Raw genomic sequence first — 25,020 nt, 5'->3', positions numbered from 1 at the left:
AAACATATCCCCACATTTTTGATCATCTAAAGGACTAGCAAGAGCTTGTTCATTTCTCCACCTAGTGAAAACACCTCAAAGGGAAGGAAACACCAGAAGGTGGCTGAAGAACCACCACAAGAGACACACGTCAGGCACGCACACTGGGAAGGGCAGCTGGGACGGGGCAGCGGCTGACATTGTGGGACTGCTGCTAAACACCACGAGCAACAGAGACCTTGACCAGTGATACAGTGAGAGTGCTTTTTATGGGAGGTTTACGTGAGTAACGTGAGACAATGGGCCAAATTCCTGCTCACTGCAGTCCGTTTGCTCAAAAAAATTGGCTCAGATAAAGTGTGACACATTCATTGTAACCAGTAATATGGAAGGTACCTGCAAGAGGCTTGAACCTCCTGCACAACAGAAGTACAAGAGTAACATATAAAATACCTAACGTGTTCCAGCAGTAAGTGAATCAGTACCAAATGCAGTCGGGATGAAGTGATCATTTTCAGCTTGGAACATGAACTTCCAGGGATGCTCTCACACAACTCCTGATATCCTCAGCGAAGCTACGGCTGAAAACACCACCTGCCTAGCAGGCTTAAACACGGTGGATCTGCTATGCTTCTGTTCTCTTAGTCGTCGTACGCCAGTCAAGTTACAAGCTTTTATTCTAGTTCAAAAGGAGAGTGTGATCTTATTTGTTACCCTATTGAGCTATTATAGAATGCTCATCAGTCAGTGCTGTTTGACCAAAATCATACAGTTGTTTCTCCTCTAGAAGAGTGACCCATACAGAAGTTTTGCTAACTTGTAATAATTTTGGAGATACATAGGTATAAAGAAAATTCTTTCTAAAGCAATGGGTTAAATTATAAAAAATGCTTATAAATACACAAACATCTACCACAATTTTTCAGGAAGCATTTTTTCTGTACGGGCTTAAGTATGCAAAAATTCAGCCAAACAGAAGGATTCTTCCCAAGCTTTGAGTGCAAAGCTTTATGCAGAAACCTTCACGCTGCCTTCCCCTAGGTTGTCTAACAACTGAAAACTCTCGGGAAGCCTGACAGGTTTCCTGCCTCGTACGCAGGGTCGCCCTCCCAGCCACCTTGAGTAGCTCAGTCAACACCAGACTTTGAGGCTCTAACAGAATAAATGGCCAGAAAAGAATTCACAGGCCCAAACACACAGAGAAGCTTTTTGCATGATGCAGCAGGATGGTGAACTACAAAAAGTCTTAGCAGAAGACACCTAAGGACAAAATATTCTTAACCGGATTAAGCACTTCAGGACTACATTTAGCTAAGTGCTTTTTGTCTTGTTATGAGCCAGAGCTAAATATAGTAGCCAAAATACTTAAGAATAGTTTCATAAGGGTTGTACACACTCCTCAGCAAGATAAGGCACTTAGCACTACTGACAGCAGTATGTCTGCATGTTAAGAGTATTTTAAATAGCTCTGGATAGAATCTCTTTGACCTTAACTGTATTAACCAGAGGGATCAAAATTTATTTATTGCCTCCTGAAAATCCTCTCCTGCAATACTTGGAGAGGATTCCTGAACTCTATGGGCAGGTAAAGAGAGAGGACACTTGTCCGTGCTGCTAGCATCGGTTTTCACCCCACCTACAACAGGTGAGGATCAGCTTTCTCACAGAGAGATGCACATCCATCATTACTTAATTTTCTTCTTCCCTTGTACAGGGAGTCTCATAAAAACACTCACAGCATTTTAAGGGCAAGTTATATTTTAGACTTTTCAAATATCGCAGTATTTGAAGTTGTTTCCAGGGTTACAGAAAGGGTAATGCAGTATGACAGCCTTAACAAGACAAATGGACTTCTCAGACACAGCTAATAGTTAAAGCACTATTCCATGCTATCTGCAATATTCTGGCACATTTGTAACTGAAGAGAGAATGGGAGAGGGAATTTTTTAAAAAATCTTTGTTTTGCAGAACTGTCTGACTTCAGGAGCTATCTAAAACTGCAAACTTTTGACTAAAGAAAATGTTTATTTATTGGCTTGCTGCAAATCACCAAAATATTAACATTACCTTAGGATAAATCTTAATGGAACATCACATTAGTAAGAATGTTCCCCTGAAACCAGCACTTCCTGTGAATGCTTCATTACAGCTTTAATTATTTGGTTATGTCACTGACGGCAAGGCAAAGATCACTCTATGAGTGTAATGCTCCACATTTCTTTGTGATCAGTAACAAATAAAGCTTTCATCAGTCACCTAAAAATGGTCCCTGAACCCAGCTAATTTGATTGCTTTTCCCAGCTATATCAACTGGTCTAATTAAAAATATTCTCTCTGCATAAAAACTTCATTGTGCTTGCATTTAACATAAAATTTTGCATTTGAGTAATGTATGGCAGTTAGAGAGTCTTCAAATCTATACTGTAGGAAATATTTTAATTATGGAAATGTGCCGTGCTAATAATTTCCATAGATTTTACATGCAACAAATTCAGCAGAGAGCCCTCAATTACAAGATGCAGCACTTTGTGGCACAATGCAGTCGTAAATAAGAGAGTTAATGCATTCTCCAGCAATACGATTTATATGTCAATATGCCAATGTTTCATTCTTCTTGAGGCAACAGGAGGGCATGGCTGTGGTTGACAGCTAAACAGCTGATTTAATTTTTAAAAGCCAGAATTTAACCTTTTCAGTAGAGTGCTACTGATTCAATTATAAGATGCTAATGTAAATGACATTTGAAAAACCAAACAGTGCCACTGAATCTTTATGGCTGTTTAGCACAGAAGTGATCACCACCTCCATTCATGCACTGGAGCACTGAAGCCCTGACGTCGGTCCTGTGCCACCCATCACTGAGCTACTCGGGCATTCGCCCGTCACGCAGAGCACGGAGCAAAGCCACGGCAGTGGCTCTCACAGCCCTCCGCTGCAAAGGTCTTTCTCCTATACTGAGCAGACTTGATGACAAACTTACCCACCTTTGGGACAAATGTTTCTGGACAGGTTTTGTCCCAGCAAGCGGGCAATAACAGCGGTAGGTGCTCTGTACGGCTGCAGCATTACCCTCTGCAGCTTAGCGTGAAAGCACGAAGTGGAAATGCAACGACTAAAACGGATGTAGCAAAGGAGTTGCATCTCTGCATTATTTGACCTGCTTGCTTCATTTTTTCCTGCTTGCATGTCACCCTCTCCTTTCCTTGCCAAGCCTTGCCTTCTGTTGTTCTTCATTCTTCCCTGCTCTTCTTTCATGTATTCCCTCGCCTAACATCCATTGGTTTGCAATTCAGAGAACTGTATCTTTCTTGAATGTGGTTTCTCTCCTTCTTGTTTCCTATGTCATCTTCCTTTATCTTTCCATTGCTTTTTCTTCTCCATGTTCTTCAGTTTCTTCTTGTCAAAGGGAAAAAGTTATCATGAACTCAGTATTGACAATCAATCAGCTGTTTAACTGTGGGAGCTCTTGGCTCACCTAGGTCTGAAGCATGCATGACGGTCAAATTCTGTTTAGGGACACTCTGCCTTAGGAATCATGCTGGTGGGGATCAGATGGGTGTCTTTGACACGGTGGGCTCCCACACCACCTTGGTCCAGGAGCACTGGGTCCTGTCCTGCCTGATAGCTCCTAATTCCAGTTTCAGATCCTTTGTCTCTTTGGAGGAACTGGAATCCCCTTCAGTTCAGTGGTGGAGCTGTGCAGCTCCATCCTGTACAGAAACACCACCCTACATCTCCACTGTGGGACATCTGAAGGAACCGGTCCAGCAGAGCTCACCTGTGGCAGCTAACACACACCTTCACTCTTTGGGGCTGTCGAGGAGGGTGACATGCTGTGACTGTACCTATAGTTTCACTCAGCATCTTCGTTTCCTGGAACATGGTGGTGAGTCGGTGAGGGAACCAAATATTCTGTCCTCTTTTGTCAATCTGTCAGAAGTGGACTTTTTGTGCCACTATTGTAACTATTGCATCTCAATGTGCTCACTTATCTACAGCATACTCTCCCCTGGTTTATTGAGCTCTAAATTTAGCTTGTTACCTGTGACAGATTTATGACTACATTCATTATAGCAGTAACAGCTTCAGACAGAAGCTAAGAGGTGCCCAAAGAAAATGGATTATACAAAACAATTACACCATAAAAAAGGCTGTATCAGAACACTGTGATTCAGCACAGAAATGAAATGAAAGATACAGGGAGGAACAATGGTGGTGTGTTGGGTTTTTTGTCGTGTTTTTTTTTTTTTTTTTTTAACCAGGATATGCTGTTTTCTGACAAAAGGAAGGTGGAAAAGGATTAAAAACTAACAGGCACTTGAAAAGAAAAGATGATTACTGGAACATTTTGTTCTCTAGGATTTTTGTCAGATCCTAGAGAAAATAGCTGGCCAAGTTTGTTCTGTTCCAGCAAATTACTGAACCTTGCAGGGTAAAGATACAACATTGTAGAATATTATTTAAAATGTCTCCAGGGTTTCTGTAAGAAGGAGGGCATGCATTTAATTAATTATATCAATTTGTCTAACAGCCCCTTAAAATTCTCAAAACATGGCAAAAAGCAGAACTGCTGATTCATAACCCTAAGTAGTACAAAGCTATATTTCTAGTGGCACAAGCAGGGCAGGATAAAAATGCATATGCAAATAATACTTCTTCTGTAGTCTTGGATAAATGCCTGTGTTCGTTTGTAGTCGTTCAGTTACTACAGGAACAGTAGAAGTTTGTTGTAGTATGAAATGATGATATCTAACCTGTAAACAATTCTTTAACATACCTGACTCAGTCAGACATAGAGCCAAGTAATCCTCAAATAATAACGTAGCTTTCCCTCATGTAGGATGGGAGCAAAGACTGTTGTCCACAGTTAATCCTACAGCAGAAATTGAGATGAGTGTTTTCAAGGGAATATGTCCAAGAGAGGCACACGGAGCTAAAGAGAAGGCAGCAATATTGAAATCTAATAGTCAGAAGTCTTTTGAACAGAATGTTCTCCAAAATTTCCAGCAAATACGAATGCTCTTAAAGCTCTGCTTCTGCTCATGGCCGATCCTGGTGGTGCAAATGCAGATGTGCGTGGTTGAGTGCATAGACACACATACATAAACACACATTTTACTTCGGAACAATTTGCAAAAAAAATACCGAGAGCAATTTCGACCCAGGAAAGCCATGGTGACATTCAGGATGACTCCCGCCCCGCTCACCTCCTGATGTTGGAAGTTAAGTAACCGTTCCTGCTGGGTGCTTGCGAAGGGAAGGTGAGCAGAGCTCCCTCTCATGCCTCAGGCCACTTTCTATCATCTTCATTTCTCTGGCAGATCACAAAGGAAGGGGTGTGTGTGTGGGAAGGTTAACCTAATAAATTTCAGCAATAAAAACAGTGGCTCAAGAAGCTAAAAAACCACCCAAAGCTATTGATTCTGCAGGTTAAATACGGACAACATCTGATCATAAACCCACTGCTGAAATTCTGGCTGATTTCAGGGTTTCTTTCAGAACAGTTTCAATACTATCAGAGCAAACCAACTAGGAACGTTTTTCAAAGCAACCAACACCCTCTGCTTACTTGACAGCGTTAGCTTCTGCACCTGCTGCAGAACTGGTATAAAGCGGGTGCTGGGCACCCCGACACCTTGTGCTCTGTTTTCAGGGATCACCAGCTGGAGCTTCTCCCTCGGAGGTGCTGTGCCTTACTCCCACCGAGAGGACATAGCTTGCATCGACTGTATTTATGGCATTAAGTGAGGTCATTGGGTCCTTTTTCGGTTTCGGATTTTGTTTTGGCAGCTATGTAGATACTAGGACAAACACGTCAAAACTGTCTTTTTGGATGTGTTACCCTGAAATGCCTCTCGTAATTCCTCTTCTCTTCTCTTTACAATGGCTGAAACTCAACCCAAGCAGACAGCTACATAAAGTCTATGTGTCATTAAACGACTTACTTTTATGCCTTATGGTCTCCCTGTGCACAGAATAAATGTAATCATTAGACAACAAAGAAAATCAGCTATCTAATTAAACTAAATACCTTCTCCTCTACTTTTCTCAGCAAGAGAACACCCCCAGCAACTACCAGTTCATTGAAAGAGGCAACAGTAGCATTCATGGCCTTAGCTGTTCTCTTTTTCTCCTCAAACAATACATTTTTTGCTTTGTTTCTCCTTTGCATTTTCAGTCTTGTATATAAAATGCATTTCAGATGCCTGAGGATGGTACAGATGAGAAGATGAGCACTTGTGCTTTGTGTTTGCTTGTACTGGAGGTCAAACTCATAATGCAAAAATAAACGTAAGGCCTGAGGGCTGCTTGCCTTGCACAGTAAAACACGGGTCTTCAACTGGGTCAGGAGGGGGTCCTAGCTAGTTCCAGGACCACACTTCCAAAGCACTCTGCTCCGGTGAGGAGAAAGACTTGGCGGTGTATGACTTGGCTTCAAAGTCCAGGTTCACAGGTTGCAGTACCAGCAGATGGTGGGAGCTATTTGTGGACTGGAGGATTTTCTTTCAAACTGGAACTTCTTCTGTCTACAAGCAGTACCTCCCTGGCCATTGCCCTGCAAATGTGTGTCAGCTCACTTCAAAGCCCGATAGCAACCATGGTTGATCTTGGAGTCAGGATGCACCTGTGAAAGTGATGCACACTCCTATCACCCGTGAAAGCAAGAAGAGTCTACCAACACCCTAGCCATTTAATGAAAGGAGCTTGATACTATCAGGACTCTTCCACAACATGACCAGATGTTTAGCATAGTTGATCCACATCTGCACGGTAGGTCTGCCCCTTTCCGGCATGCACAGACTGACTGTAGTGACACAAATCAGAGCCTCCTGGAAGCACACGGCTTGCTACACCAACGCTGCCCTGTCCTCACTCAGTGCTACATCCCTGGATCCCCCCTCCAGGCAAGGGCAACTCAGCTGCTCCTCTGCTGCTGTTGGGCAACAACACGCGGGAAGGCAGATGGATGGGCTGGATGATGTACAGACAGCGTGCAGACAGACAGCTAGCCTTGCTCTGTCATTTCTGCACTTCCTTAGATCTGCTTGGTCCTCTACACGGTGTGGGGAACCCTTCGGCTGGTAAAGTGGGAGGTCTTGGAAGTCTGGTTCTTGTTCAGCGTCCTTTGATTTCTGCTGAACAATGTCTACTTTTCTGGTGTTTGGAACCAGGCTGCTGCTATCCTTTCTCTCCTCTAATGCTTTTACATCAGGAAGCCTTGGCACACTCCATAAACACAGTTATCCATCCTTGTTGTACAAGTGAGGAAACAGGGGCACACATTTTACTTCTGTCTCTTTTTATGAGTGTCCCAGTTTTGGGAAGCTGAATTTGAAGCAGTAAATGCCGTTACAGCCTAGTTTTCAGTAATGCTGAAACCCAGCATAAGCACCGACAAATAATGCACATTTTGGAAAAGCTCGACCTAAATCATTGACCCAAGGTCACACAGCAGAGTTAAGAAGTGAATCCAGATGTCCTGATGATTAGCTCTGTCTATTGGCATTCAGTCAAGTCTTCCCTCCTAAAATAAGCTCCCTGAAGCATCTAAGACTATAGTCTTAGAACTCCCTTAAATACACAGCACTGGTAAGAACTGATTTTCAAATGAAGGAGGGGGAAAAAAAACCCAGTTTGTTATTTTTTCCTCAAGTGATCACTGACTGACCAATGAAAGGGCAGCTCAGAGTCACTTGATCTCAAACTTCTTCCTATAAATATAAAAAAGGAAGATTCTTCTCCCTTTTCAAACAACACGAAGAAAAAATGTTCTGCCTCAGTAATCCTAGACCTGAGTAATTTAATCCGTTCTCTGTTGCAATCTGTTTCCCATGTGTATCACCAGCCTGGAATTTCTGGAACTTAATACATAAGGAAGCTATTCAAAAAAAAAGGAAATACTACGACAAAAGGATTAGAGATAGGTCTGAGCCAGATTGAAAGTCTGCCTATACCAGAGGAGAATTCAGTTCCTGATCCAGACTTCAACTTCTTGACTTCAGCCCAAATCTCAAATCCAAAGACTGGCAAAATGATGAATTTCTCAGAGCCAACCCACCTCTCACCTCTGGTTCAGAGACAGAAGAAATGGAAAAATAGGTTGAGGAGACCTGCAGTGGTATTGCAACAGCAGTGGAACAGCACTAGCTGTCTGAACAGTTAAACTGCTGAATAGAAGAGAACAGAACAGACCAGACTTTCAGCTGGAAGGGACCTACAATGATCATCTAGTCCAACTGCTTGACCACTTCAGGGCTGACCAAAAGTTAAACCAAATTATTAAGGGCATTGTCCAAATACCTCTCAAACACTGACAGGCTTGGGGCATCGACCACCTCTCTAGGAAGCCTGTTCCAGTGTTTGACCACCCTCTCAGTAAAGAAATGCTTCCTAATGTCCAGTCTATGTAAAAGACCTGTGAGAAAATGATAAAGAGCTTTAGTAGTTAAAATTTGAAGTCTCCCATGCAAGCTTACTTAAAGTTTTATCTACTTATCCATTAAATGAATATCAAAGGATTCACTGCAGCTGAGCTAACTGACCTCATTTTACATCTTTGGCTTCACGTGTCCAAGTTCAAGCACAAGAAACTTCTTTACCCTCTTGGTGTGTTTAATTCTGGAGCATTCCAGGTATAATGTGCACATAAGTCAAAAGGAATTTAAACAAAGCCCTTACATTTCAAAATTTGTCTTATCCTCATTTGGCTCCAAGAATTTCAGCTGCTTTCCTTAAATGATCTGCTCACATCTGCTCTCCAGCTGAGCCGTGTTCATGCCCCACTGACCTTACTGCTGCCACCTCTGTAATCTTGCAGCTGAGAATAACCAGCAACGCACCCAGCCCCTGTAAGCGTCAAGAGCCTCTCAAGAAAGAGGAGGGAGAAAAGAATCAGCCTTTATATAACAGGGGAAAAGAAGGATTTCAGAGAAAAAAACATTGTTTGACTAAGGTGAGTAATGGCAGCCGCATGCCTGAAGCGCCCTGGCCCAGCTCCCTCGGGCAATGGGAACCCGAGGTGTCAGCATCTTGCAGGATTATTCTCTACAACGGCAGCTGGCAGATATTTTTCTAATAGCGCAGCGGCATTGTTCACACTCATTTGATTCCGTTTGCTGCTGTTCCTATTCAAACTCGGCTAATCCGATCAAGTTATTTCTTGGCCTGTGCCTTAAAGCTGAGTAAGTAAACACCTTTCGTAAGGTCTGAGCCCACTTGTTTCAAGTGTATGATTAAGGGCTAGACTTGAGCCTTATTGTGAGAAAACTCATCTCATTACTCAGACTTTCCCAAATCACTCACGGCTGTCTTGAAGTGGCACTTTTCCATCCAGTGTTTTACTTCCTGCATTACAAATATATAATATGGTTGCAAAGGGTCCTGAGCATCAAATACACATTTGTGTTTCAGCTGCCCTAAAGAACAGCTCTTTGAGCTGAGAATAGCTCATAATGGCACCAGTTAGACACTATGATTCAAAATATTTTCTGTGGCTACCAGACCTTCTCCACAGATGTCTCTTCTTGTTTACTATGATGGAGACAGATGATAAATATAGTCAGCAAATGCATTTTGGACAAAGTCATGCTCATTTGTAGTATTTGCATTAAGGAACACTAGAAAACTTACGCACCAGAAAAGATGTTGATCCATGTGTAATTCCATCGCAGTTACACCAAGGATGGATTTGAACTACTGAAGCCTGCAAATTTTTTTCAAGAATTGCTGCCACTTATGTTACTGGTATCGTTAATAATATAACCGGTTTCCTTTCCTTCTTTAAAACACTCCCCCCCCCCCTTCTCTTTCTCTTCTCTGAGGCACTTTTAACTTCACATCCAATATTCTCTTTTGCACTATCTTGCCCACATCACTTCTCAACTAACTCCTCAAAAGATGGTTATTTGTTTTGAAAGCTTCAGGAATAAAAGAATATTTAAACAATTAACTGCAACCATATTCATCGTTCTGCTTGGTACCACCGATATGCACTAGACATATAATGAGAAAGCAAAACTTTCCTTCAGAAAGAAGAAAAGAGAAGATAAACATCCACAGATCTCTCTCTCTCTTATTACTTTGTTATCTTTTTTAGACTGCAAATATGTCAGTCACTGGAACACTTTCATACTAGGACATTATTGTTACACACATTATGCACAAAGACCCAAGGCCTCATTCTGTCATGGATAAGATATTCACACACATCCTTTTTTTTCCCCCTTGCAGTTTATTTGCATGGCTGGCTGGATAATCAGCCATAATAACAAAATGTGACTCAGCATGACTGAATGTCCACTTCGCTTTGGGGCTTCTCTTGGAGGCTTGGTTTTTTTGGTTGGTTTTTTAACTATTTAAGATCAGAAAAGATGCGTCCCTCCCAGATAACGTTCATGTAAAAAAGATTTGAGTAAATGCAGAGACTCAGGGGAAAGAGAACAGATCAAACAGCAAGGTTTCTGCTGCCATGTCCTCAGAGAGGCTGCGGTCTCTTTAGCCGCTCTGCAGAGCGCACGGTCCCTCATCCCCCGCTGCGGCACGGACAGGCAGGGGTTTCTCACCGACGGCAGAGGCAGAGAGCTGGTCATGTCCCACAAGGATGGGAATCCCTGAAATTAAGGACATATGGGTTTTTCTGGACATCTAAGAGCTGCCTATGGATTACAATTGCACGAGCATGCAGAACATATTTTAAAATATGCTAATATTTTTAAATATGTTTTATTTTACATCTGCAATGGTCCAGAGAATCCTCGTAGTATGAGTCAAAATCAAGACTCCAATACAACCAGTAAATTAAATGCATGGGTCCATGTCTCTCAAAGGATAATTCTACCAAGTTAATGGCAGCAGTGATGGATACTGCCATCCTGCTGAGCAATCCTGGCTGCATGGATGTGGCTGACAAGGACAGCGGATCTGTACCTATAGATATCTGTGGTCCCTGGTTTTCAAGGAAGAAACCAGTTGAAAAGGCTGCAGTGTGAGATCGCATCTCACCTGGGGCACAGTGAAAAGAGCGTCAAAGAGCTTGGCCCTTCCTTTAGCCAGGTCCATTGGTACATGCCTCTTTTTTTAACCATCTGTGTAATTCTTGGGTGAAAACAATGGGGTTTATTTGTGCTTTCCAGAATTAGGATAAACGTGAATTTATTACCTAGGGCGTTCCTGTCCAAAGCACCTTAAACCATATATCCATAAACTAACAATGTCCATACTGTATTTAACACAACAAAATCAGGCTGGCGGAGAAAACACACATTAAAACCAGCTGATGGAAAGAATCATACTGTAATGTACATGCATAAAAACCATGTGGGTATAAAGAGAACTCGTTTCTGTGATAATCTGACTATGCAATACCACCAAGGCCAGCCAGATCCCTGACAAACATCTACGCAGTAGCACGAAGCCAGCAGCAGAAGTTAAAAATGCCCACGACCTTTAGCTGGCAGTCCTGGTTTCCTCAGAATTTCACACCGTGTTCGAGAGGCAAATATCATCTGTACTCCCAACCTCCTTTCATGCACTGCTTTTGTGCATGTCTCCTAAAGATCACAAGCAAACTATACGATATGTTAGCCAAAACTCAAGCAGGGAAAATATTTAATTCTGCAGAGAGAAATGCTAACTTCCTCCATCCTTTTCTTCCTCTCATCAGCCCTTCTGCAAAAGATCAGTAGTAAAATTCCTATCATCTACTTCACTGAAGTTAGTATTACACCCATCCTGATTTAACATTAAAGCTCCTTCCAATTTAAATCAGTTTTGTTTTCAACAAGTGAGACGTGCAAAACAAGAAATTAAATCCGCGTCCTTAATTATTGCTTATGTATCGCCAATGCTTCAAAGACTCAGCAGAGTTATCGCATAGCAATTGCACGTCAGGGGCACAGAGCACCTAGGCCTGGCCTAACTCCCAGCCAAGGACTACGCTCACCACCAAAGCTTGACATCGGATGGGCAGGTGCAAAACCGAGGCTGAGGATGGACGTTTTGGTGCTCAGGCTGCCACTATCCTACTGAAGCCAAAATTAATTCCTGTGCCATGATCATGTCCCACCGGCAAAATCTGCAGCTTTGTGCTCATTCTGCGGATAAATGCTGCACATTGTAAACGAGGATGAAACTGGCAGTGCTTATTAGGGTTAAGCACGTTTGGATCTCTTCAAAGTGAGCCCCTGGTTATGATCAGTGCTGTCACAAAAAGTAATCCAAAGTACCTAAGCTGCTTTCTTCTACACTAAAGTTTAAATGAATAAGAAATCAAGTACAGTACCACAAAATGCTTCTCTTCAGCCTCAGAAGCTTGTTTACCATTGCCGTAGTAGCTGAATTGCTGAATGAAATATTTACAACTATTCATGCAATCAAACTCATTTTCCTTAGGAAATAACTGATTAGGTATCTCACATCTGTTCCTGACAATGATTTAAGCCTATGCTGATCCATATCTAGACCTGACATGAATGTTAATGCTTTAGAAACAGTCATCCTTAATAGGAGGGTGACAACAGGCTCTCCGGGTCTGGTGGTGATTGACTGCAGTTGGGAAGTCTCTGCAGGTGAAGGATGACACAATCGGCCCACAACTTTCTCTAACCTGACGACCTAGGGCTTAGGAAGCCTGGCAGGAGACAGAAGTTGGAGCAGAGCTTGACGCGGAATTATCTTGAGAATTATCTTCCTATCCCTGTCAAAAGTTTTTAATATCTCACAGATGTTTGCTTCCTCTATGCTGAGCAGCAATCCTGCTCTGCCAGACTCCAGCATTGCATGTCATCCTTCCAGCAACGTTTCCCCATCAGGGCTCTTGGATTGAAGTTGCTGCAAGTGTTGCAAGGCTGGGAGGAAAATCAGCTGCTAGTAAAGCTGACTGAGAGGATTCCCTAATAAAGCATGATGTTCATGTCAGAAAAGATACAAAAATAAATTCCACATTTTTTCTCAAAAAATAATTGGTTTATGGTAAACAGTCAATGCCAATGCACTGTAGAAACAGAGAGAGAAATCTAATGTTTAATTGATCTGATTTAATTCATCCAGCAATCCTCTTTTCCACGAGAAAACTTATCACAAGAACTTACAAAAAAAGCAGGAAAAAGTATTTATCGCAAGGGCTCCAAACTCCATACTCTTCATTTCTGCACAGGGCAAGGAAGAAATCTTTGTCCCTCTCAGGTCAACTGCAGAGCTCTGCAACGTTGTGTCAAAGATGCCAACGGCAAAAAGAGATGATCTGTATTACTGCTCCTTCTGGTAAGGAGCATCCATTGAGATAACAGTGCATCCTAAGTTCTGGCAGGAGCAACTAAGTCAGAAGAAAACTTTTGGCAACACCTCTAATCACTACAAATTTTACTTCAAGGTCAAGGAACCAAATAAAAACAACTTAAGAAAATGAACATTTGCCTGCAAAGGACCTTATAGAGCTGTAAATCAAATATAAGCAAAGTCTATATAAGTGTCTGAACAGTAATCTCTGGAACAGTCAGGAATGCCTCATAAAAGTAGAGTTCAAACACAATCCAAAGAAGATTAAACTGACAATTCATCTCTCTTAGGACTTCTATACATCATAAATAGGCATTATGCCTTCTATGTAAAGCAGCTCATTATCTGATTTATTCACTCATATCTCTTCCTATTCAAACAATTCAAACTGGACTATATTAGAAAATCCCAGAATAGTTTCCTTGGCACTGCAGCTTTTGAAATAAGATGATGATTTATATTTATAAAATTTTACTTACCGTGCAATCAAATTCATGTTAATATAATACACTATCTCTAAGGACAATTTTTAAGAAAGATGCTATTCCAGCTGGATCACTTATTAATATTCATATGCTTTCCTTCAAAAAAAATCAAAACACAGAAGTTGTTCTTCTTTGCCTTAGTCTTTTTTCCATCCCTCAAGCAAAAACAAAGATTCTGCTCTAGTCACAACAGCCTACAACCAACGAACGAACCAGTCTAACACTCTACATCTTGATAGCTCTACTAGTTGCCTTTTTGAGTATGAATATATCCAAGATAAGGAATTCAGCTCCAGATTCGGAACATGTGCCCTGGATAAGACGAAGTTCTGATTCAGCCTCGTTTCTTGTTTCTAAACGGTTTAGTGGCAATTTTAGTCCATTGCATTTATTCTTCTCCCATTTTAGGCAATGGATCTTTGCCCTTTCCAGACAGTATACCAGGACTACTGCAGAATCACAGACACTCTCCTGCCAGGAATACTGCAGAATCATATACGCTCTCCTACTCTAACAACCTTCTGGGACCCTCTCCTTCCAAACTCTTAATTATTTCCAGAAAGTAGAAAAACAGAGTTGTAGACAATTTTCCCCACATAACAAACTTTTCAGCAAGAGTTCCTGAGTTGTGCAAACTTCCCCAAATAATGGACTTCTGCTCCGGGTCTGGTGAGACATAGATACCAGGAGGTCTTGCAGTTGAAGAGCCAGGTCCCAAGAGACGTGAAGATGCCCCAGATAAGAAAGTGATTCAGCTTCGCAGAAGCCCATGCTTCAGCAGAATGAGCAATGAGAATTGTCTGTCCCAGGACTGGCACCCAAGGGCCAAGGTACACTCCCTCTGCATCACTGTTGCCATGTGGGAGGCTAACCCCAGAGTTTAGGATGGAAAGAAAATAAAGTAACTCACTTTTTCTATGTTGACACATTGTCTCCACTAATGACAAGCCTCAGCTCTCTGCAATGAGCAAGATTAAATAGAAAATGGGGGTGTTAAGATTAGCGCAAAGAGTTTGTTTTATTAATACTTCCTACTGCGCCCCTTCCATTAAAAGCCTGCCCCAAAATGAAGCAATTCCAATTATTCCATTTGAGAGAAAAAGCAAACTGTTGAAACTCATCTCTAATATATTCATCAGTAACGGAGTCAACCAAAGTCCCGCCTTTTTGTCACACATGACTCACTTAACACACACACTTAATACATCACTGAATAAAATTTGACTGGAAACAGTTTGTTCGGAGTGAATATTTTTAATTTACTGTAAATCGTGCCAGTGTACATTGCACTCCGAGACAGGACAAACAGGTTTACGGCCAAACTTCCTCAGCAAGGGGTGTAACCCTCCCCAGCTATTACAGCCTCTCTAATTGCTGCGTTTGCTGTGACAAGCCAACAGTGGACCAAACACACAGCATCCTCCTCTACACATACAAACATATTTGCAGTTTGTGCAGTAGAGCCTTAAACAGCCTAAGCCCAAGGGCTGCCTCCCAGGGACATCTATTTTTCTCTTCGGCTTATACTCTGGGAGAGGTCCTCGCTGCACAGAAGTTGCTGGAAGTTCAACCTTCGCCTTCACCAGGGCCAGGGGTTCATCTCATCCCCTTCAGATAAAGCCTCTGCATTTGCTTGAAAATCTTCCTATAACGCTGCCATGTCCACACAAAATAATTAATGGCAATGGGAGCTATTATCAGCTCATCTATTGTTCATTTATTTCTCAAAAAAGGGTTTACTTGGTCAAAACTTTATTGTCCTGAAGCAATGTGCCACATTGTGCTGTGAGTTAAAACAAGACTAAAGTAGGCTGAGCCCAGAAGAGAACGAACAAGGCTTATTAATTTCTTTTAAGCATGTGTGCATGCGTGTGTTTGTGGGCTGAACAGATGAAGCAAGAGAGGAGATTAGCATTTTTATGGATGTGATTCCTGCCATTGCTACATACCCAAAAACCTTGCCTAAGCTTGAGCAGTTTGTAAACAACGATAAACACACCTACAAATATCTTTGCGTTTATCTATTAGTCAATCAATTAATCAATCCGCCTACAGCTGGCATTCAACAAAGCACCTCACACTGACTTACAGATCAGCTGTAGGTGAGAGGGAACGCTAATCGTGGGGAGACAGAGGCCCAGCGTAAGTGTCTGCTGAGCCGTGAGTGCCATCGGGAAGAGGGATGCCTACATCCCTGCCCAGAGCCAGGGCACAGAGAGCAGCCCAGGGGGCAACTGCAGGTACAACACAGCCACGGCCAAGCCCAGGTACTCGGTGTAAAACTCCACACGTTTCTATTTCGTGCAGCAGGTCCCTGAGAAGCAGCCCTGGAGGACTGAGGTCCCAGAAGCTGATGGAGGGTGCCGTGCAGGGTGGCATAGCCCTGCTCACCGTGTAGAGCAGTGGTGCGGGGAAGACCAAGCCCTTTGCTCTCCCTGTCTGCTCCCTGGGTATTAGGGACCCGGTGGGAGGGTGATATAGTTGTCCCCAGTCCATCTGGTCCACAAAAGGCAGGTAGCACTAGTGTTCAAGGCAGTTGTTAGCCAGTGTCACCTCTTCAATCATACCCAGAACACGTACATCATGAGTAAACCATCCTATGCTCATCTTCCACCACCATCAACAGGAGGCCATTTCCAACCGCTCACGTGTGCGCTTGTGTGTGTAACACTCCTCCAAAGCTAGAGCTCCAAGGTCTTGCTCCGTCTCCCTCCTTTGTAAGGAAAGATACATTTTACAGTGTTCTCTGTGACAATGTTTAGTGAGCCTCTTGGTTACCATAGTGTTATGCACTAAAGAAATGTCGACAAATTAATCAATTATACAATTGTGTTTGCCTAAGAATACAAGTCACAGTCAGATGATTCAATGCACTTCAACAGCTCCGTAGAGCTTGGTTAACACACTTCCTCTTCTACCATCTCAATATTATCCTCATCTGCACTGTCATTTTTCCATATTTCAATTTCTCTTTACAGGCAGCTTATCAGGTATGTGATCTCTGCTTCAGGCTAAGTCAGGCTGTTTTCCTTCTTGCTTGCCTGCTTGCTTTCTGTTGGTTTTTTTCTTTCCTTCTTTCTTTCTTGTAATAAGACGCACATTATAGATTCAACTTTCCTATAACAAAACTGTGTTTTTAAAATTACTAATCCATCACTAGCGGTCAGCAATCACTTCTTTCTTCTAAAGGTTATCCTGCACAAATGACAGAATTTTGCTCCAATCAGTACCAGAGCAGAGCTGATCGAGCTCTGCAACTTATTTAAGTAGAGCTTTGCAACTTATTTCACGAATATCAGGCAGAAAGGGAACAGTGGGGACACCAATCCCAGCACTCCAGACTCGGAAAACAACACTGTTAATGGCTACTTCACAACATCTCTTCAGCCTGGTTACTGGTAACACAACCAGAAGGAGAAATGCCTCTCTGGCCCAAAATCTGATGAACAGGTTAAACCAGGGAGCATGCCAGAAAAAACTGCAGGCAATTGTGCCTGTCTAATGCTACAAAGAGTCTCTGCACTGCACACTTTCAGTGTCTAATGCTTGACTGGAAGGCAAATACGGGCAAAAAAAGATTCAAATCTGCAGCAACAGGGAAAATTCATTCTTGCCTTGGCTCCCAAGACAACAGCAGAAGCCTTGATGCATGGGGTTAATAGTGCAAGCAAAACCAGGTCCATTCTCCTTTCAAGCTTACATTAAACATACCACTATACTGGAGACCAAAGGACTAACTCTGCAAACTTAATTTCCTATCTCCAGGAACCCTCTAATTTAATTGTATAATCTCTTTCATAAGATTATCAAGATCTATCTCAAAACTACCCTAATTGAAAGACTATTACACAACTTCAATCCCCAGGTAGCTAGAAGCTTTCTTCTAATTTCCTATCCAAATTTATTCATAACCAACTTAGACAATTTGATCTTGTGCAGATGCTATCTTTTGACTTAGTTTTTCTACTTTCTTGCTATTTAGTCCCAACTGTGCGTAAAAAGATGTACTGTAACCTGTCCCTTCATTTGTTCAGCTGGCCAGAGCTAAACAAATTACACTTCATAGAACAGACTGTCCATTTGTGTAACCACATCTCTAGCCCTCCTACTGTTGTAACTTAACATTTTCTTGACTGGGGTTTCCAGAGCTACGCAAAATCCCAATGGGCTACTCCATGAGCAACGGTAAAGGTCTTGTACTGATGCTCTGTATGATGATTTGTACAATGATAATATCACACTTGCCTGAAACTCTCATATTATTTTCCATTGATATCCAAGGATGTCATTGGTCTCCTTCACAGCTGTATCTTGCTGCTTGCTCGCAGGTGTCTCCTGACCAGCCAGTGCATCCACATCTCTCCCTTCTGTCATGGACAGCTGACGAGCTCCTGCTTCACACTGGAAATTCTCGTTACTGGTCTCCACACTTAAAACTTAGCATGACTGTGCACTCACCACTATTAAATGTCATTCTATTTCTATCACTCCTATCAACAAAGTCATCTAAATTCCTTTCATATGATAACCCGATCCTCCTCCGTATTGACAATACCTCCCAACTTTGTGTCATCCCGCACAGCTCCTGGGCACACACCCAGACCCTACCCACAGCTCAGAGCGGCTCCATTCAACAGGCACAAGCCAGGTCCCAAGGGACCAACAGCACTAATCTCTCCCCACACTGATGACTTTCTCTGACCACCTCTCTCCATTCAGACAACTTTACTTGCATGCAACTGTTGTATCTTTTCCTTAGCCAGCTCCTTTTCCACCTTTCAGTTCTTCTACTGAACCACCATCTTCATTTTAAGCAATAATGTCCTGTGGGGCATGGTGTCAAATGCTTGGCTTTAGATAAATGACATTCCTGCCTTACCCCACCTAAATAATCTGTTATACAAAAAAGATGTTAGATTAGTCTAGCACAATCCATCTTTGATAAAATCTTGTTGTAGTTTAGCCCGCTTCCTCATTATTTCCCTGTCTAATTATTCTTTCCTACAAAATACATCATGAGACACTGTACTATTGCATTCAAACCAGCAGGCCTATAGTTCCCTGCGTTGCTTTTTTTATTTTTTGACTGTATAGGGACTCTGTGTACAGGACACAAATGCTTCCCCTCTTCTGCAGCTGAAGAGCCATGGGAGAGTCTCGCAGAAAGCCGCGCAAGCCTTGTGCCACCACTTTCAGTATTCCAGGACTGGGATTATTGGCACTTCTTCATTTGACTCACTAAGATATTTAAGTTTTGCTTGTTTTGTTGGGTTTTTTTAACTCTTCTATGAATAGTTTTCAGTCTCCTGCAGATTTGTTAGTAATTACACTCTCTTCCAGATTCTACAGAAGGTTCTGCTTTCATGAGAAAGTTGTGTCATTATTTAGAGACATCAGTTCTCCTTTCACTTTAGGCATGGATAATTTCAGTTCTGTGTAAATTGACTAAGTGCAGGTTTTGGTTGAACCCAAATAAGTTCATTTGAACCAAAAAAAGAATGTCCTTACGTGAGGTCACATCAGGTTAATCAAATCACTTTAAAAACAGACTTAAACTAAATTGGTGTAATCTCCCCATGTAGACAAGGCCAAAGCCAATAATGGAATATGAAGTAGGTCAAAGTCTCTCATTAATTGTACACACTTCTGTGGTTTGACTGAATCTGGTGCTTCTGAGGCCAAGCAGATGTGCAGCCAGCAAGCCCAGCTGTGTACAGAACGCTTGTCGAGGCCTCACCATCACCCCAACTTCACGTAAACCCAGGGCTCAAATGAGACTGGAGTAATAATAAAGAGGCTTTAGCAGGGCTTCTGCACAGGGGCACTGTGTGCTGGGTGTGCAGGCCACAGGGCAAGAAGTCATGCTGTGCTGCACAGCCCTGTGTGCACCAAAAGTAGCACAGAAATAAGGAAAAAAGAGAAATCAGGGCCACGAAGATGATCAGAGGGCTGGAGCACCTCTCCTGTGAGGACAGGCTGAGAGAGTTGGGGTTGTTCAGCCTGGAGAAGACAAGGCTCCGGGGAGACCTCACAGCACCTTCCAGTACCTGAAGGGGCCTACAGGAAAGCTGGGGAGGGACTGTTTATCAGGGAGTGTAGTGACAGGACAAGGGGTCATGGGTTTAAACTACAAGAGAATAGATTTAGATTAGATATTAGGAGGAAATTCTTCCCTGTGAGGGTGGTGAGGCACTGGAACAGGTTGCCCAGAGAAGCTGTGGATGCCCCCTCCCTGGCAGTGTTCAAGGCCAGGTTGGATGGGGCTTTGGGCAACCTGGTCTAGTGGAGGGTGTCCCTGCCCATGGCAGGGGGTGGAACTGGATGGGCTTTGAGGTCCCTTCCAACCCAAACCATTCTATGGTTCTATGACTCTAAACGGCCTCAGCCTGGGCAGCAGAACAGGACAGACACAGCAGAGCTGCAGCCAGGAGAGCCCAGCCAGCTGTGGCTGTGCCGACGGCCACAGATCCCACTGCAGTGGGACGACGAGGGGCACATCGAGCAGAGCGTGGCCTTAGGTGAACAAAGGTTTGTGTGAAAGAAGAGCATCATCCTGGTTGTAACAAATAAATACAGGTTTTGTACCTGTCTGACTTCCTTAATAGAGATTTGGAACTGAAGCGATAGAGAGGTGTATCATTTTAATAACACCAGTAAAGACTGGTCCCTACTATTTTGACTTTTTATAGATCTTACTGTTTTGGTTAAAGCTGTATTATTCCACTAGAATCCATAACTGTTCCAGTACTGGATTCAGTTGTTCTGGTATAGGCACATAGCTTATTCCTCCCGTCTCGAAGGAATGAGCTATGTTGGCATCAAAACCTTTGTATCATTACATGTGAATCTTGGGAGGTTGCGTAATTTAGGGCAAAACAATGCAACTTCTGTGCATAGACAAGCCCTAGCTCCAAACTGTAAAAACATCCTACCAATTTTTTGATACTGCTAATGAGCAGAAGTTGAATTCGACACCAGTATCTCTGAAACGCAACGCTGCTTCCAACACCATGAGACTTTAATTATGAACTACTCATTTGCTAATTTTAATCTTTAACCCTGAGCTATTTTTGACTGCTTGATGTGTGTCTTAAACCAGTGAAATCATTTCATATAGACATAGTCTGAGCGGCTGAAAACCAGGAACCATCACATACCTTACTGCCAAATTTCACTGAAGTTTGTAGTTTATCTAAAAAATTTCAAACCAGTTTTACTTTTCCTCCAGATCAAACAGCTCTAATCCACAGCTCTGAATGAACAGAATAAATGAGCAGTAAGCAACCACTCCTAAAGTCATTTGCATTTTTCCTATTACATCTTCCAGAAAAATTCTAAAGATCCAGTAGTAAACATGTTTAGCCCAGGAGATACAAATGCCTCCCTTCCACACAAACTTCCACTTTTGGCTTAACTCCTGAGCATCTTCTCCTCGTTAGTGCTTGCTGCATTTGTCAGAACTTCGTCAGCCACAGAGCCCCGAGTGCTGTCGTTACAGCGCATCAGTGCACAGGGTGCTCTGTTCCTCCGCGACGCATCGCTGGCACGCTGGTTTACTCTGATTAGCATGTTACGGGAAAATTAATCTTTTTTTAAATACAGTATCTAGAAAAAACAAAAATCCAAATGTACTTTTCTGAGTGGGTAACTATGGTGAGGCATCGCAGCCTAGGAAGTTTATAAAAATGACACGAATTCCCAACCAAACCAGCACATGTTGTAGTATGTTCAGTACAAGGGGTTCTCACTGCGTACTCCTGAAATTACCTGCTGCTTCAAACAACATTCATAGGACCTATGAGGACTGTAAAGCCTACGGATCAAAACCACGAAGAGCTGCCTCTTTCAGGGAAGTTCCCATTTCCAGAGCTAGGGATTAGCGATCCAGCAAAATAAGACCAGGGGAGCACCATCATTCTGCCTAAAGACGAAGCGACCCCTGACATTTTGCCATCTATACACCAGACCGTCTCGTCCCATTAATTAAATCAGCACCGCCACTTTCACCGCACACGATAAAATAAACTTAGGCTAATAAATAACCCTGCCTTTCCAGGTTATACCACACCTTCGCAGCGGGTAGAGCACGGGGCATTTTAGCAGCTTTGACTTCAGGTACATTATCTCCAGGGCTACTCCCCTGCTGAGGAAGACAACTTCCTCCAGGGACCAGTGCTAACTGGCACTTAGGTGCCGGTTCTGCCCCCAACAAGGGACTGCCGTGCTGGACTTCTCCAGAATCCACTTCGGAGGGACCTGCTCCGCGGATGGCTCAGGGACCTCCTGCCTTTGGGGACTGTGGCATTTTACAAAGGACAAGTGCTCTCTAAAGCGCGTCTGACACCTCAGTCACGAATCACGCAGGGCTCAGCTTCGAAGCGTGCTTCCAGCGCAAGCTACCCAGAGCAATCAGTTTGCAATTTCTGCCATTAAGGACCAAGGCTTGGAGTTATCATTCACAAATCCACAGCTCAGACGTATGAGGGACTTTCAAAGCCTTCATAATTCCCCGCTTGTAATGTAAACAGTCTTTAAAATCAAATGACACAAGAACCCCGGTGGGAGGAGTAACTTTTCAACCTGGATTTTAGATGCTATCTTTATGCACAAGACGCAGTTCGGACGTTTTGCCCCACCGTGTTTTCAGACAAACGCAATCCCAGAACGACAGAACTTCAAAGACAGAACAAGAAAACTGCGTTCAGGCCCATTTTAACCTCCAGAAAATCGGTTTCCTCCCACCCCACCACCCCGCACCTCTCACTTGTGCTCAGTCCCGGGGCTGTTCCCGAGCCGGTGGGTAACGCGGGGTCCGCGGGCACCTGCGGGGCCGGGCCGGGGCAGCGGCTCCCCGGCCGTCAGGACGATGCCGCCGCCGCCGCCGCGCTCCAGCATCCCCCGCCCGGGAGCTGCGGCTGCCGCACCCGGAGACCCCCTCCCCGCCTCCCCTCTACAGCGAAGGACCCACCGAGCAGCCGGGGCTGCGGTCCCGTGCCCGTCCCGCCGACACACGGATTTAGGGTTCGTTTTGCGGGGAAATCAGGGGAATTAAGTTGCGGCTGTAAATTTTCCTCTCCAAAACTTAATCGGGACCGTCCTGGAGGTGTCGGACGAGGGCAGGGCGAAGCGTTGGGTGCCGCGCACCCGGCGCTGCAGCGGGGGCTCTTCCCGGGGCACACCGCTGCCCGCCCCCGCCGCACCCCGCGAGCGAGGGGACCCCCCTCCCGCACCCCCACACCCCGCGAGGGTCCGCGGCACCGGCGGCCCCGCCGCAGGGGGGTACGTACCGTCTAGGAGGACGCGCGTCCCGGAGCCGCTCTCAGTGCCATGCCCAGCCCCGGCGCGGTGCCCCCCCGGCGCCAGGGGTTACCGCCCGCCCCGGGGTCCCGCTGCCCGGAGGAGACATGGCAGGAGCACGGGCAGGGCGGGCGCGGCGGGGGGGGGGGGGGGGCGGGGGGGAGGTGTCGGTGTGCGTGCGGGTGGGCGCAAGGTGGGCGCGGGCTGCCGGCGAGCCGCGGCGGGACTTGTGGAACTCGCCTCTTGCGGCGGCCGGTTGTGTAACGCGGCGGCGGGCTGAGCCCGTCCTCCCGGCACTGCACAGGCGCGCTCCTCCCCCCCTCCCCGCTGCCACCGGCAGCCGCGGGCCGGCGGCAACCCGCTGCGCGCGCTGAGCGCGGGCCCGCCCGCGTCGCCCCCCGCCTACCGCGCGGCGCGCGCCCCGGCAGAACGCGGGCAGCGCGGGGACGGAGAGCGCGCGGAGGGCGGGGAGACCGCGGGCGGATAGCACGCGCGCAGAAGGCGCGCAGCACGGGCGCAGAAGGCGCGCAGAAGGCGCGGCAGCCGCGGGCACGGCGCCCGGAGACCGGGCAGGGCCGGGGCAGGGCAGGGCAGGGCAGGGCAGGTCGCGCGGGGAGCGGCGGTGCCGTCCGGCGGGAGGAGCCGGCGGAAAGTAGGTCACCGCCGGGGCTCCGCGCGGCACCGGCAGCGAGCCGCGGGGCGCGGGGCAGGGCTCGCCCGCGGAGCCCCGGCCGGCACCGGCCGCTCCGCCCCTCCCTGGTTCCGGCCGGTCGCTCTGCGGAGGGGAGCGAGGCCCGGCCCGGGCCGCTCCCGCTGCCCCCTCGCGCGGGCTGCCCGTGGCGGGTCCCAGCACCTTTCTGCCCTCCCCACGGGGCGTTCGGCACCAGTTCCGTGCCCGACACGAGCTGAGCCGTGCTTTGACGGGATTAGTCATCCTATACCATGAGTCACTGATGTAATATTTGCTGCTTCCTTCCTCGTACGACTTTTTTTTTTTTTTTTCCCCCTTTCTCTACCGTAATTATTTTCCCTCCTCGGCAGGGACAGCGGCTTGCTCCTGCCCACCCTTCCCGCCACAACCGTGTCCAGCTCCGGGCCGGCAGCCGGAGCCGGTGGCAGGAGGCAGCGGGTCCCGCCGGCCCTGCCGCGGTAGCTCCGGAGAAGCGGGAGGTGGGGCCGCTCTTCACTGGTGCCATTAGGTAACGCTGATCGCCGGGGATTTGATTTGTACTCCTCTTGTTTCTGGGAGCAGTAGATGCCAAAAGCTGTGGCATCAAGACTGGTCTACGGCCTCCTCCTTCCCCGGGAGGGGATTACCGCTCGCTGGGGGGGTGACACATTAGCGCTCGCCACAGTTGGGGTGACCTGGGGGGACGCATGGGTCCCTGCCCCAGGCCCCAGCATGCTGCCAGCAGCTGCATCATGTAATCCCCTCCCAAAGCAGAGTCCACTCTCTCTTACTAACAAGTTAGATTTTTTTTTTTTGGTGGGTATTTTTTGGTTTGTTGGTTTTGTGGTTTTCTTTTCCCCTTCAACGCCTCATGGAAAGCTGCTCCTCAAGCTGTGCAGTGAGGAGATCTGCTCCTTCTGGGAGCACAGCCCTGCCCAGCAGCCCCTTCCCACAGCTGGCATACCTGACCCCTGGGTTTTTTTGCTCAGCCAAAATTCCTGTTCCTCTCCCAGCCCTCTCTCCGCCGGAGGAAGGGGGCAGGCGGGCAGCCTGTCTGCATGGCCCCATCCCCCGCAAGTGCCAGGGCCCCAAAGCACAGCACGGGGGACAAAGGCAGAACCAAAGAGGGGACAGCTGACAACAGACTTTGCTGTGAGGTTTTTAATATAAACCTGATGCCACTGAGGAAAGGGAAGTGACGTTGTAACAGCAATAACCCTGAGGAACATCGGCTGTCATTGATGAAGACAAGAGAAAGGACACCTCTGCATGCAGTTAATAGTTCTTACTTTCTTTCTTAATGGAGGCAAAGCA

General features: G+C 45.5%; 1 protein-coding gene across 4 annotated transcripts in view; it reads right to left on the bottom strand.

The window, feature by feature from the left end:
- PASD1 (PAS domain containing repressor 1) overlaps positions 1 to 23,912 on the bottom strand; it is a 54,620-nt gene extending 30,708 nt beyond the window's left edge. For 2 of the 4 annotated variants that reach the window (XR_012837292.1, XM_075763479.1), the window contains exon 1: positions 23,027 to 23,365. The gene's annotated coding sequence lies outside the window, so the exon portion shown is untranslated. Of the gene's footprint in view, positions 1 to 8,658; positions 8,839 to 23,026; positions 23,366 to 23,889 lie in introns of those variants that run through there. The other 2 variants (XM_075763477.1, XM_075763478.1) reach the window with 2 other exon arrangements.
- Positions 23,913 to 25,020: the final 1,108 nt, after the last annotated feature.

Source organism: Balearica regulorum, chromosome 11 (assembly GCF_011004875.1).
Source record: "Balearica regulorum gibbericeps isolate bBalReg1 chromosome 11, bBalReg1.pri, whole genome shotgun sequence".
Classification (NCBI taxonomy): Eukaryota; Metazoa; Chordata; class Aves; order Gruiformes; family Gruidae; genus Balearica; species Balearica regulorum.
Note: the sequence above shows the minus strand (reverse complement) of the source record. Positions and strands in the feature narration are given on the sequence as shown.